General features: G+C 34.6%; 1 protein-coding gene across 4 annotated transcripts in view; it reads right to left on the bottom strand.

The window, feature by feature from the left end:
* The window catches only part of LOC137243701 (D(2)-like dopamine receptor), a 566,273-nt gene that overhangs the window by 414,714 nt on the left and 135,270 nt on the right, over positions 1 to 16,289 (bottom strand). For 3 of the 4 annotated variants that reach the window (XM_067771671.1, XM_067771670.1, XM_067771672.1), the window contains one exon: positions 3,959 to 4,216. The exons of the other annotated variant lie outside the window; for it this stretch is intronic. The gene's annotated coding sequence lies outside the window, so the exon portion shown is untranslated. The remainder of the gene's footprint in view (positions 1 to 3,958; positions 4,217 to 16,289) is intronic. 4 annotated transcript variants of the gene reach the window in all.

Genomic DNA, 16,289 nt, shown 5'->3' with positions numbered 1-16,289 from the left:
CAATTGTTTTTGTTTTTATCGGCTTATTGATAAATGATTCAAGGTTCGATTCGAGCTCAAGGCCAGAACAATAATTTTTTTTCTAATGATAATTATTGTTATTTTTAAATTTTTCTAAATTTGAAAAAATGTATTTTGTTTTTGGAATAGTAAGTAGAAAATTTTTTCAGACAACCTACCTTAGCTGCGCAGATAGATCCATTTCGAAGGGTGTTAAACCTTCATCATCAATACGCCTTAGGCAAGCTTCGCTAACCATTTAGCTGTCTCTCTAATTATCAATATTTTTATTTTTTTTATTTTGATCTTGTGTTCATAAATAATAAGCAGATATATTTTGTTTGAATTTTGTTCAACTAAATGTTTTTGACTTAAAAATTCTTTAGCGATTGAAAGTAGTTTTTTGGCGGGCAACAAACCATGAGTAATCCCGAGTTTCAGTTTCCGTTCCGTAACCTAGCGATAGATTGTGTAAATAGTATTAATAACAATGTTAAGGTCGTGGAAAATCTTCTTTCTTCTAACTTATGATCCTAGAGTTGGGAAAATGCACCAGACTCCAATTTCTAATATTCATTTGGATTTTTTGAGCGGAGCTCAATTCAAATCACACATTCGTTTGCAGCCATATGATGCCGTAAAGGCTTCTTTCTACTTCCTCTACTTTTCACGGCAATTTTGCTGCTTTTGTAATTCATAGATTTTTATTGGGCTGCATATGTCTAATAGTTACCTCCTCTAAAGGGGTTTTTAAGTTTGGTAGTTGACCAAACTACCAGTAACACTATGGGCTTATTCAATTAATGTGAGGTTCTCACCGGGCCATTTAACCTAACATAGCCTACTTCCTAAGCTTACATTAAAAAACAAGATTTTATTCGAGTTTTCCACAATAGCGGCATTGGAGGTTAAACCTTAAATGGAAACGTTATTTGCATACGCATTTAAAATAATTTTTTAGTTCTTTTATACACTTTTTTTATTAAAATTTTTTTTTTTTTCTTTTAAAAATCGTAAATAACATTTTCTTTTCTTTTTTTTGTTTAGGTTTTTGTAAAAAATTTTTTTAATACTTGCTTTTTTTCAATAAATCGTATTTATTATTATTATTTTTTTTTTTTTTCATTCCACTGTCGTTATCTATTTTTTTTTTTTTTTTTTTATTGCTATTATTGAACATTAAATAATTAATATTTTTTGAATTTCACTTGTTGCTTTTTGGAATAACTATTATTTTTAAGTTTTTCACACGCTATTTTTATTATATATTTGAGTGTTTAGTTTACATCGGAACCCGCCTATGGAAGCAGAGGTAGATAGCGGCCCCACTCCGTTGGAAGGACCAGGTGGAAAACGATTTAAACTCCCTTGGTGCGACCAATTGGCGCCGGTTGGCGGAGCGAAGGAGCGACTGGCGCGCCTTGTTGGACGGCCATAACCATTTAGACGGTTAAGCGCCAATTAAGTAAGTAAGTTTAGTTTACAAGGTATAATCGAAACAGCTGTCGCCTTATTCATCCTGCTATCGCGCTGTTTAAATTTTTCCCAAATTATTAAATATCTTTTCTATAGCTTAACAATAAAACATGTTAATAGTTATTATATTTATAGCTCCTTATATCACACGTTTTCCTTTTTTTATAAAACCGTTAATAATTTTAACCTAATTTTTTGGTTTTAGTTTTAAAACTCGCAGAAAATTTATAATTTTTGTCTCAATTTTTGGTTTATTTACTATTTTTATTTTTAGTTTTTTTTTTTTTGACTTAATTAATTGGCACTTAACCATTCATACGGTTAAGATTTGTTACTTAAATTTTTAAGTTTTAAATCCTTATTTAGTTATAAATTTTTGAGCTACAATTTTTTTTTAAGTTTAACACCATAAAATCATAATTTATTTTGAGTTTTTTACATATTTTTTTTAATATATTAATTTTTTTAAAGTCTTTAAACAATTTTTTTATTTTTTTTTTCACCAGTTTGATTTTATTAATTTGCCAATTGTTTTATTTAACTTTTGTTTTTTGATTTTAAGGTCATAAATAAAAAATGATTGTTTTTTGTTTATTATTTAACTGTTTATTTCTATTATTTTTCTCCTTTCCTAATTTCTGAAATTGAAGAGTAGTAACTAATCATTATTTTCGTTTAAATATAGTTTTTTTTATTTATCTTTTCAGTTCTTAAAAAATTATTTTCTTCTTTATTTTTTTTTTTTTATTTAGTTCATAAAATTTTTTTTTGTTATTTTAAATATTATTTATTTGAATTTTTTTATTTCCATTTTTTTTTTCTATCGGAGTTCTCTATTTTTTTTATATTTTTGTTTTTTATTTTTACCTTTATATTAAGTACCTTTCATGTTTTTCCCCTCCTTTCCATACGAATTTTTGACCCACGGCAACTGCCCGTTGAGCTAGACACTTGATACTTAGATCATAGTTCAGACCTGGGAGACATTACAATGCAATTGAAAAAAATCCGCAAGTTGGCGCACGGAGCGAGATATACAAAAATTAATTTTAAAATGGAAATTTTGCGATCAACTTATAACTAACTTCTCGGTGATCCAGAGACTTGAAACTTAGCACATAGTTTGCGAGTCCATGGCACTACAATTAGTGAAAAACAAAATGCCGCCAGGTAGCAGACGAATCGAGATAAACGAAAATCCCTGAAAAAACGCAGGGAATCTTGCGATCGATTTTTAAGTAACTTCCCGGTGAGCTGGAGATATGAAACTTGAAAATCAGAACCCGATGAAAATACATTATTTTATCAAAAAAAATTCCGCTAGGTGGCGCATGGATCGAGATATTAGGAAAATTAGTTTTAACTTGGGAATCTTTTAATCCATTTTTAACTGACTTCCGCTTATCTAGAGACTTGTAACTTAGCACATAGTTCGAGACCCGGTGACAACACAATTTATAGAAAACAAAGTTCCGCTAGGTGGTGTGCTAATTGAGATAACTACAAATCCCTTAAAAGCGAGGGGAATCTTGCGATCGATTTTTCGAGTAACTTGCCAGTGAGCTAGAGAGTTTAAACTTGGGCCGTGATTCATAACCCGGTGACAATGCAATATTTGATCAAAAAAAATTCGTTAGGTGGCGCATGGATCGAGATATTAAGAAAATTAATTTTGATTTGGGAATCTTTCAATCCATTTTTAGCTAACTTAAAATTTGGCACACAGTTCGAGGCTTGGTGGCAATACAATTTACAGAAAACAAAATTCTACTAGGTGACACGCTAAACGAAATAACTACAAATCTTTGAAAAACGAGGGGAATCTTGCAATCGACTTTTGAGTAACTTACCGGCGAGCTGGAGATATGAAACTTGAGCCGTGAGTCAGAACCCGGTGAAAATGCAATATTTGATCAAAAAAATTTCACTAGGTGGCGCATGGCTCGAGATATTAAGAAAATTAATTTTGATTTGGGAATATTTCAATCCGTTTTTAACTAACTTCCCGGTGACGTAGAGACTTGAAACTTGGCACACAGTTCGAGGCTTGATGACAATACAATTTTCAGGAAACAAAATTCCGCTAGGTGGCGCGCTAATTGAGATAACTACAAATCCCTGAAAACGAGGGAAATTTTGCCATCGATTTTTTAGTAACTTTCCGGTGCTTTAGAGATTTGAAACTTGGGCCGTGGATCAGACCCCGGTGACAATGCTAGAGATATACAATTTGGGCCGTAAGTCAGAACGCGGTGACAATACAATATTTTATCAAAAAAAATTCGCTAGGTGGCACATGGAGCGAGAGATGGAGAAAACTAGTTTTAAATTGGGAGTCTTGCAATTGATTTTTAACTAACTTTCTGGATATCTAGAAACTTTAAACCTGAAATGGTTAAAACTCGGTGACAGTGTAATGTTTGGTCAAAAAATTTGAGCTACGTAACGCACCAGTCGAACTATTTAGAAGATTAGGCCTTACCTTCATGGCTAGACTTCTGAGTGTTGCAGGCGTTATAGAATTCCACATCGTTGAAGGCCCAACTCAATGCACGTCCTACGCGACTTGCACCACGATTGTTTTAGACTTTCAGGCGTATGCGAACTTCACCACGATTTTCAGCTGCGCAAATTAAGTAGCTGATAAACGACGTGGAATACTCTTGTTATGATGCGAGGTGGAATACAGTTGTTTCGCCAGTGTTGTCAGCGAAAATTCCACTAATTCTCTTAAATCGTGCTGTTTTGAACAAATAAATAAAGATAAGAATTTTCACTTAGGAATTACTTAAATTAATAATCAAAGTTGCAATTGCCTTTTTGTAGTCAGTACTAAAAAATTTAAAATAAAAAGATGATAAAAAATTTTAAGCACTACCTTTATAGAAATGGACCAAAAAATAGAAGGCAATTTTTCCTTTAATACAGACATAGTCATGTTGAATTTTGACTAAACAAATTTAACAATAACTCTTGTAAAAGAATTTTGGTATTTAAATGTATAAAGGTAGAGCGCGTATTTAAATTTTATATAATCAATTATTTAATCCCATGTTGTACATGGTTTGCCTTAAATTGAAAAATTGCACTCCACCTATATAGCTTTAAATCCCAAAATTCTTTTACAAGAGCTATTGTTAAAGTTTTTTAGTCAAATTTCAAAAAGACTATGTCTGTGTTAAAGGAGAAATTGCCTTCTATTTTTTGGTTCTTTAATATAAAGGTAGTCCTTAAAATTTTTTTATCATCTTTTTTTTTAAATTTTTTTTATTATTGCCACAAAATTCACAAATAACTCGGGCATGCGTTACGGCTTCCGACTAATCTTGTTGTGAGAAAAATTTATTAAATCGAATTAGAGATAAATTGGTGTTCTTGAAATGATTATTTGTGTAATTTTAAGTGAAAATGAAGTGTAGTCGTCAGTTTTGCAAATTTTGGCCGACAACAAAAATTTAGTATTGAATTAATATTATGGGAAAATTTGAAGCGCTACCACAATGGACAAGGCGACAGCTCTTTCGATATAGTTTGTCAACTTCTTTAAAGCCTTCCTCTCTAGAGAGTGAGATTTGAACCCGCACACCTCCGATCACCGATTTGTTGATTAATAATCTCGACCAAATCCACATCACGCCGAAATGTAACTTTATTCCTTTTTGCACAATACTAATTTTTTTTTGTAAGTTTAATATGCCTCTGTCGCTAAAAAAGATATTTTCTAATGAAAATAAAGCTTTATTACTTCAGGTTTTAATAAATCTAAATTTCCACTCAGTTTTAAAAGCCGACTTTATTAATCGTGGCGCGCTCCGAAAATTTTAATTTTCCTCCCCAAATAATCACTTCAACTTCTACTATTTAGTTATTAATATTTTCGCAAATGAGCTTTCCCAACTAAGTTTTGTACTACTTTATAATTTGTTTGTATACCTTTAAACCGCCCTTTTGAATCCCCATAGACCATTCTACCACAAGCCCAATGCAATGATGAATTTTTTCCGAGCACACATATGCATGTATGTATATATGCAAGTAATAACAAATATTAGCACGTACAAGCAAACTCACACATAATTAACACGTACTCATATTACATACATAGAGATGCTTATCTATTTTGATATGCCTGTGCTTAAAATAATAAATATAAATGGTAATGAGTTACACAAATGTATGTATGTATGTGCGTAAGCTATTTTGGGCATGCGGTTGTATATGTGGCTTACATTTGCAAATTTTCGCTCACTAAAATGCCAATAGCTTTTTAAAGCCCTAGCCGGCAGCATGAAGAAGAAGACAAAAAATTTCGTATGCATTAAATGTTTTACATTTGGTTGCTTTTTTTTTGCTAATATATTCTTGCAAATACGAGAAGGCCGCCTTAGTGTGGTGGTAGCTGACTCCACCTACCACATCAAATTTCCTGGGTCCACGGCCCGAGCAAAGCAACATAAATGCTTAATAAACACGATTCTTCAATTAGAAGAAAGTTTTTCTAAATGGGCCGCCCCTCTGCGGTGTTTTGGAAAGCACTCCATGTGTAGTTCTGCCATGAAAAGCTTCTTAGTGAAAACTCATCTACCTCACAGATGGCGTTCGGAGTTGACGTAAAACATGTAGGTTCCGCCAATTTTGTTTTTTTAATTTATATTCTTTTTTCATTGCTTAATTGACACAGTATCGAAAAGTTATCGATTTGTTATCGGTATGATATAAAAATGCTTTTGATTACAATGATTAACAATGGACTTACGATTTTTCATCGTAGAGTTATCGAAAAGTTATTGATTTACTATATAAACTATCGATATGTTATTAAAAATTTATGGTCTGAGTATTTAAATATCCTATCGGTAAATTTTCGAAAAGCTATCGAGTTTTTATACAAATTATCGTTTTCTTATCAAAATTTTCGATATTTTATCAAAAATTGATCGATTTACTACCAAAATATTAACGACTAGCTATCGAAAAATTATCGGTTTGTTATGCACAAGTTATCGATTTGATGTCAAAAAGTTATCGATTCTATATAATAATCCGATAATAAAACAACACCTTGTTGTTGTAGCAGTGCTTTGGCCCATCCGTTAAGTGCGACTACTCACAAATTGTCATCAATATACTCTAACGGAAGTCCGAGGAAACTTGTAGTTTCAACAGGGTGGACCAGAGAGAATGGGTGTTAGAGGTGTTGCTACACATTGCAATTCAAAAAAACGTGGTTGTTATCATGTGGGGAAACGTTACAAGCAGAACAAGTATTACTTATATCACATCTGGTTAGGTGAGAGTTTAGCCTATTACAGAATCCTGATCGAAGTTAAGCTATAGTAACGCACGTCTCCCTGAAAAAGTTGCTTTCCTTTACTGTGAGTAAAGGCTATTTGAATCTAACAATGGAGTTCGCCGGTGATGCCTAGCATAGAGGTTCAACGCCTCGCTCGTTGTACTTTTCTTCTACATACCGCTGAGTTCTAAGGTGCCGTATTTTTTCATAATACTTGCGGAAATTACTTCTTAAGTCCCTGCTAGGGGAGCCTCTTCAATCAAATGTCCCCAAGGATACCCACGTTTCTGGATATTCAACAGAAACTGTTTGTTTAGCATTTCATATCCCTTAACCATGGGGAGTTGTCTCACCTCGCTGTGTAGATGATGTTCTTTAGGCATATTGGGGAAGCCTAGCATGCAAGCCGCCGGCCAACAGCTTTGTACGTGGTTTACGTTTCTTAACTTTTACCGTAAGTTCAAACGGATCTGTAGTTATGGTCCGCTTGCGGATGCATGCTTGCAAAAAGGTAGATCCTGATCGAACGTCACACCAAGCGTTTTTGGATGTATCGGCCATTATCGTGCAGACATTGGTTTTAGTAAGTCCTTCTGAAGGCGGATATCAAGAAATTAAACAAAAGCTGGGATTGGACACCACTCTATGGCACCGCTTATTTAATCCTTCCGGGCCCAGAAGAGGAAAACTAACTACCCAGGGAGACACATGTCATTCTGGCACCCAACATTGTTCTAGACTCTGCAACGGGTTATATTCTCAGTTACTCAGAATCAACAGCGATGCACGCAATGCATGTTCTGTCTCCATATGAGATCAGCCGTCTTTTCATTTGTAATAAGGAACCAACACCTATAAAAGCAGCATCATCATGATCTAACCCTGCTGCAACTGCTAGTTTGCTTGTACTCTTGTTAGATGACTTCGATTACAATTTGTGAGTGAACGTACCTATTGAATGGACGGAATTATTAACACAACAACTAGAGAGTACTGCTTGTTATATTTATGAACATTTTAATTAGGGATAATTTCGATGCTGTTTTAGGGTTCCCGTATCCACCAAGGTTTCTGATTACGGGAAGGCTTTGAAGCTGAACCAAAAATTTGTGATATCTGTCCAAACATATCACAGAAACGCCTGGGAATAGTCCCAAAATGAAAACTGAAGCTACTCTAAACAAATTTTAAAAGCCCAGAAACGTTGGTAAAATTACTCCTAAATAATGTTTGAAAAAATCATATGCTCATCCCCAAATTGATGGGTTAATGAATACAAAAGTCAAATTTCACGAATAATGGAAGAAAAAGTACGAAGAACAGCATCACTTCAGCCATAAAAAGAAAAGGGCACTACAACCATGAGATCCACTACACCTCGGATAACTTCACATTTATTCTCGAAAACCTAAAAAAATGTATATCTAATACAATAAGTACAACCAATAACCAAACTTAGATGATTTATTTATAACCGTTATTTGCTTACTTTACATCAGACGTGCATCCTAGACTTTTACAGGTTTATATGATTTAAATACAAAAGAAAGTTTCTAAAAATGCTGGAAATTGCACCTAAGTGTAGGGCAAAATCAAAAGATGCCAAAAATTTGCTAAAACTTTGCAGGAAACTGATAAGTTAAAAAGCAAAACTTAGGCAAGAGTTAAGCGATCAGCACATCAGCACAGAGCGGATATTACAATAGAAGTAAAGTGTATGCAGAGAAAAGAAAAATTCGTTGCAACAGAATAACTTTAGTGCACTTTATAATACTCAAGCAAGAGTATTGCCGATATTAGTTTTTTCTATTTTCAATATTCTTACATGCGTGGTTTCTTCTATGTTTTTATACTCAGCTGAGCAGAGCTCACAGAGTATAATAACTTCGTTCGCATAACGGCAATCCGTAACGGCATAAACTAATCGAGATAGATATAGACTTCTATATATCAAAATGATCTGGGCGAAAAAAGAAATTCATTTAGCCATGTCCGTCCATTCGTAAACACTATAACTTGAGTAAATTTTGAGGTATCTTGATGAAATTTGGTATGTAAGCTCCTGGGCGCTCATCTGATGATCGCTTTTATAATGAACGAAATCGGACTGCAAACACGCCCACTTTTTCGATATCGAAAATTTCGAAAAACATAAAAAGTGCGATAATTCATTACCAAAGATGGATAATGCGATGAAACTTGGTAGGTGAGTTGACCTTATGGCGCAGAATATAAAACTTATAAAATTTTGGACAATGGCCGTTTCACCGTCCACTTTTAAAATAAGGTAATTTAAAATTTTGCAAGCTGTAATTTGGCAGTCGTTGAAGATATTGTGATGAAATTTGGCAGAAACGTTACTCATATTACTTTTTGTGGGCTAAATAAAAATTAGCAAAATCGAATGGCGAACACGCCCACTTATAGAAACAAAAAATTTCTTAAATCAAATTTTAACAAAAAATTTGATATCTTTACAGTATATAAGTAAATTATGCCAAACATTCAACTCCAGTAATGATATAATGCAACAAAATACAAAAATAAAAGAAAATTTCAAAATGAGCGGGGCTACGTCCTTTTTCATTTAATTCGTCTAGTATACTTTTAATGTCATAAGTCGAACAAAAATCTACCAATCCTTGTGAAATTTGGTAAGAGCATTGCTTCTATGACGATAACTCTTTTCTGTGAAAATGGGCGAAATCGGTATAAGCCACGCCCAGTTTTTATACACAGTCGACCGCCTGTCCTTCCGCTCGGCCGTTAACACGATAACTTGAGCCTAAATCGATATATCTTTACTAAACTTAGTTCACGTACTTATCGGAACTCACTTTAACTTGGTATAAAAAATGGCCGAAATCGTACTATAACCACGCCCACTTTTTCGATAACATGGTAATTGGATTGGTTTATTGACGCAAAATATAACTTTAGAAAAAAACTTTGTAAAATGGGTGTGACACCTACCATATTAAATAGAAGAAAATTAAAAAGTTCTGCAGGGCGAAATCAAAAGCCCTTGGAATCTTGACAGGAATACTGTTCGTGGTATTACATATACAAATAAATTAGCGGTACCCAACAGATGATGTTCTGGGTCACCCTCGTCCACATTTTGTTCGATATCTCGAAAACGCCTTCGCATATACAACTAAGGGCCACTCCCTTTTAGAACTCTCATTAATACTTTTAATTTGATACCCATATCGTACAAACACATTCTAGAGTCACCCCTGGTCCACCTTTATGGTGCTATCTCGAAAAGGCGTCCACATTCTAAGGCCCGCTACGTTTTAAATAATCATTAACACCTTTCATTTGATACCAATATTGTACAAACACATTCTAGACTCACCCCTGGTCCACCCTTATGGCGATATCCCGAAATGGTGTCCACCTATAGCACTATGGGCCACTCTCTTTTAAAATGCTCTTTAATACCTTCCATTTGAAACCCATGTCATACAAAAACATTCCAGGGTTATCCTAGGTTCATTTTCCTAAATGGTGATTTTCCCTTATTTTGTCTCCAAAGCTCTCAGCTGAGGATGTATTGTTCGGTTACACCCGAACTTAGCCTTCCTTACTTTTTTTTTTTTTTTTTTTTTGTATTTGGCACGTTGCTTTTTAAGGATAAACTTCGTTTTAGAGCTCTTAGAGTTTTATGTGAACTAGACTCACGTTCACATACCTATGTTCATGTTTGTATTTACATGCTCAGATATGTATTTCGATTTCATTCAATTCGCATGCATATAACACAACCAACCCTAGCAAGACGAAAAGATATATCTTTTACAGCAGCGTACACGAAAACAGCAGCAGGTTAGGTAAGGTTGAACTGGCCGGTTAATAAAGACCTTACATAGACCGAATGTGTCCACAGTGTTACCAGAATTTGTTTAACGACCAAACGGAAGGTGCCACATATTATAGAATAACTCTTGCCAAACTATAGGAGCTTTCTAGGACCCAGCTTAATTGTTGCCTCGAGATCTGGCAACCCTGCCGCCCCTAATAGCTGGAGCCTTGACCTGGCGAGCGCAGGATATGAACACAGAACGTGCTCAACCATTTCCTCCTGCAACTCACACTTCCTACAATTGCTGGTAGTGACGAGGCCTAACTTAAGAGCATGTGACGTTAGTATACCCATCGTGAGCCTTAAGTCTCCTTTCTATATGAGCCACTTCTTGAGTCTTATAGCATAAGTTTTGCACATTATTTTAGAAGTTTTGCAGCCCCGCACTTTTATCCACGCCGTTCCTGCTTGAAAGATCATATGCAACTCCTGTCTCCTTTTGATTACTCCAAATTGAATGGAGATGTCTATCATTGATTCAGCCTCCTTTTCCAAATCGTCGGCCTTTTCGTTACCTTCTATTCCTTTATGACCGAGAACCCAGTAGAAATGTATGATTCCGCCTGAGCGAAGTTCTTCCAATGCTTCTTTGCATTCCAGAACACTTCTTGATGAAGTACTGTGTGAGATTATTACCTTAAAGGCAGCCTGGCTATCAATATATATATACTAGTGCAACTGCAGCTTAAGCGCGCTTCCTCCAGAATTTCTTCTGATATCTTTACTGCTATAATTTCCGGCTCCCGTTATGATAATCATTGATACTCTGTATACCCTCTAACTTTTTTTAGTATACAAACTTCTCTTTTTCGAAAATTTTATCAAAATTTTGTTAAGTAAATTGTTCTTTTTTTATTTTCGACAATCTTAGAAAATCTGCAATAAATTTTGCAATTGAGGCAATGCAAACTGTATCGAAAGTTCGAAAAAAATTTACGAAAATTTCAAACTATTTATTTTGTTATTTATAATTTTTTTGAGAACAAAGTTTTATAGCCCAGTGCAAAGAAGCTGAAGTAATCTAAGCACTTCCTATTAAAGGCGCTTATGATTGCGTATAAAGAGCTTGACCTCTGAGAAAATTCAAAGGGAAAGCGAAACCGCAATGGTGGAGAAAGGAGCAGCGTCTACTTAGATGAGAGGCAAAAGACGTAAACTGACAAATGTTGCAAAAAGCGAAGCGTACAGGCACAAGTGTAGATAACTGTTGAGGATCTGTAAGCATGAAATTTCCAGAGCGAAGAGAGTCTCATGAAAAATAAGCTAAAAACAGTAGGTGTTGCGGTAAATTTGGACCAGACGAAGTACTTGCTGTCACCGTACAAATCAGCCAAATCATTGTTGATGGATATAAATTTGAGACTGTGAAGGATTACGTCTATTTAGGAACTAGCGTTAACAGCAAAACCAATGTCAGCTTAGATATAAAACGGAGAACAACTCTTGCCAACAAATGTTACTTTGTACTGAGTAGGCAATTTACTAGCAAAATCACTCTCTAAAAGTCGCTCATCATACCTGGTCTGACGTATGGCTCGGAATCATGGATGGTGTCGAAAAAAGATGAGATGGCTCTTGGAGTGTTCAAGGGAAAAGTTTTCCTTATGGTCCTGTCTGTGATGCCGACGGTCAGTATTTAAGGCATTATAATGATAAGCTGTATGAGCTGTATGCAGATGTGACGATAGTGTAGCGAATAAAAAACCAAAGCCTTTGCAGGATAGGCCATGTTATGCAAATGGACGAAGGCGTTCCGACCACAGAAGTATTTCAGCCGACAGTGCAGTATAGAGGCAGAGTGCGGAGACCTCCACTGAGTTGGGGAAGGCAGGTCAATTGATAAAAATTGTCAATGCTATTTTGCTGTTCACTGCTGTGTGTACTACACATTTCTTCATCAACAGCAAATTTTTAAGCAATATTTTGCTTTTTCGTTTTCTTTTTTAAATTACTCAATTCGCTGTCGAATTTGCGGTTTAAGTGCATGACCGCCAGCTTTTGGAGCTTTGAAATAATCTAAGTAAAAAAAAGAAATCACTCCACTTTGCTTAACTCGATCTTTTCGCTTTGAAGTTCTCACAAATTTTAATGCGTTGTCTTTCACAATTCGTTCTCAATTTGCTAGTGTGTCTACAAAGTTAACGAAAGAGTTCAAATTTAGAAGGAATAAATTGAAGCTTAACAGCGTATAAAAAAATGTGCCAACAAAGAAAACACACAAAGTTCCACTTTGAAAAATAACACAAAAAGCGTGAAAAAGTTCTCACACATCCAGATACGTATATACCTACATATTTATACCTTTCAGGAACATGAAATGGTATAATAACTTTGGTCCGGCGTTTGTAACGTTGAGAAATATTGAAGATAGACTTAGCATTAAGTATACCGAATTGATCAGGGCGACGAACTGAGCTGATATAGCCCTGTCCGATTATCCGTCCGTCCGTCTGTCTGTTTGAACGCAAGCTAGTCCCTCAAATTTTGAGATATCTCAATGAAATTTATTTTTGTATTATATTAGACATTTGTTGGACCCGGTAGGATCGGACCACTATAACATATATCTCCCATACAACCGATCGTTCAGACAAGACGATTTTTTTCATTCCTGCCGCAATTTAGAAAGCATAAACTTGAAACTTGGTGATATATATTCTAATATATCATAGAAGATTTTCTGAAAAAATCACTTTGATAGGAGCTGTATATAGTATATATCCCATACAACCGATCGTTCAGATAGAAAGATTTTTGGCAATTTCTCCCTTAATTTCCAATATAAAAATGTTAAACTTGGTGATATTTTTGCCCATTTCTCCCTTCATTTAGAGAGTATAAACGTGAAATTCGGAGATATATATTTTAATATATCATAGAAGATTTTCTGAAAAAATCACTTTGATCGGAGCTGTATATAGTATATATCCCATACAACTGATCGTTCAGATAGAAAGATTTTTAACGCTAAACTTGGTGATATTTATTCAATATATCATAGAAGCTTTCATGAAAAAATCATTTCGATCGGAGCTATATATAATATATATCCCATACTACCGATCGTTCAGATAAGTGGGTTTTTGCCATTTTTTTATATTTATCTTAAAATCGTTTAGGTATGTACATCTGTTCACTATATATTTCTTATCTTATACAGCGCATTATTTGGAGATTACGAATAGGATAAGATTATTGTTAGGCCCCATTCATGAAAGTTATGAAGCCATCGCCCTCCTTACTTGTTTTTCGCTTACCCACACACACACGCACTCGCAAGCACAAATACAACTTGCAATTGTACATATGTGCATAAAAAATACGAGTGATTGTTGCTCGATAAGCGGCTGTAGGCTTAAGGATGTATTTGTGTTCAACGGCTCACCACATTCGGATTTATTTTATTATTTTTTCAAGCATTGTATATTTATATCCTTTTCTCTTTGATTTCCGTCAAGAATTTTTTAAACAAACCATCAAAAAAAACTGTTTTTTTTTTGTTTTTTTTTTTTTTTTTTTTTTTTGATGGGGTAAAAAATCAATTTAATTTTATAATAAGTTAGAAATTTCTCATTTAATTATTTGCATAATTTCTTGTTTTGAAAAAATGTCTATAAACATACATAAGAAATACTTGAAACTATGTAAAAAGATCGAAAATCCGCCACCCGTAAAGTAATAAGCCAGATGATTTTTGATCCATTCATTTAAAGAAGGTTTGGTAAGGCTGAAAAGGACAGTATGTGTAAAATGTAATGTGTAAAAATGTATTATCTTATTTTTCATTACCTTCTGCTGCATAGGCTGGGTACTGTTATCTTTGTGCGAAGTTTGAAGAAGGTTGAACTGGCCGGTCAATAAAGACTCCACATAGACTAAATGTGTCCATAATGTTGCCAGAAAATGTTTGTAGATATGTGAGGCATATACTTCCCAGCAAACGAGAAAATGGCTGCCTAGGCCAGGACATCATATCAGTTTGATTTAGCAAACACCACGAGTTTATTTCCGCCATGAAAATCTTCTCAGTAAAAAGACTTCTGCCTTGAAGCGGCCGCTCGGTGTCGGCGTAAAACTATATATCCCGTCCCGCCAATATGTGATACAAATTAAAAAAGTACACGATGCAAATTAGAAGAGGTAGGCTCGGCCTGAATTTCCTCGGGCGTGAATCGCACCAAGTATTTAATACATGTTTTTTTCTACCTTTATATTATGCCGCTTTTATGTTTGTCCCCTCATTTCCATACGAATTTTTGACCCACGGAAAAATCTTTTTCGGTTCAGATAGTTCGGATTAGGGAGACATTACAAAACAAGAGAAAAAAATCCGCTAGGTGGCGCACGGATCGATATATACAGAAAATTTATTTTAAAAAAGAAATTTTGCGATCCACTTTTAACTAACTTCTCGATGAACCAGAGACTTGAAACTTAGCGCATACTTTGCGAGTCGATGGTACTACAATTCGTGGAAAACAATATGCCGCCAAGTGGCAGATGAATCGAGATAAACGAAAATCCCTGAAAATATCTGAAAAAAACGCAGGGAATCTTGCGATCGAGGTGGCGCATGATATTAAGAAAATTAGTTTTGATTTGGGAATTTTTCAATCCATTTTTAACTAACTTCCCGGTTCCCTGGAGACTTGAAACTTGGTACACAGTTCGAGGCTTGGTGACAATATAATTTACATAAAACGAAATTCCGCTAGATGGCGCATGGATCGAGATATTGAGAAAAATAATTTTAAATTGGGAATCTTGCAATCGATTGTTAACAAACTTCCTGGATATCTAGAGACTTGAAAGCTGAAATATAATTTAAAACTCGGTGACAGTGCAATGCTTGATTAAAAAATTTGAGCTACGTAACGCACAAGTCGAACTATTTAGAAGATTAGGCCATACTTGAATGGCTAGCCTCCTGAGTATTGCAGGCATTGTAGAATTCCACCTCGTTGAAGGCCCAACTCAATGAAAGTCCTTGCATACTTTTAGGCGTACGCGATTTTCACAACGATTCTTTTAGACTTTCAGGCGTATGCGAATTTCACCACGATTTTCAGCTGTGTAAATTAAGTAGCTGACAAACGAGGTAGAATTTTGTTGTTATGATGCGAGGTGGAATTACGTTGTTTTCGCCAGTGTTGTCAGCGAAAATTCTACTAATTCTCTTAAATCTTGCTATTTTGGACAAACAAATAAAGTTAAGAATTGTCACTTAGGAATTACTTAAATTATTAATCAAAGTTGCAATTGCCTTTTTGTAGGCAGTACTAAAAAATTGAAAATAAAAAGTTGGTAAAAAATTTTAAGCACTACCTTTATATAAATGGACCAAAAAATAGAAGGCAATTTTTCCTTTAATACAGACATAGTCTTTTTGAATTTTAACTAAAAAACTTTAACAATAGCTCTTGTAAAACAATTTTGGGATTTGAAACTATAAAGGTGGGCGCAATCTTTCAATTTAAGGCAAACCATGTATTTGCGATTAAATAATTGATTATTTTAAATTTAAACCTGCGCTCTACCTTTATAATTTTAAATCCCAAAATTCTTTTACAAGAGCTATTGTTAAGGTTTTTAGTCAAAATTCAACAAGACTCTGTATGTATTTAAGGAAAAATTGTCTTCTATTTTTTGGTC

Source organism: Eurosta solidaginis, chromosome 3 (genome assembly GCF_040869045.1).
Source record: "Eurosta solidaginis isolate ZX-2024a chromosome 3, ASM4086904v1, whole genome shotgun sequence".
NCBI lineage: Eukaryota > Metazoa > Arthropoda > Insecta > Diptera > Tephritidae > Eurosta > Eurosta solidaginis.
This window is presented reverse-complemented; position numbering and strand designations above follow the sequence as displayed.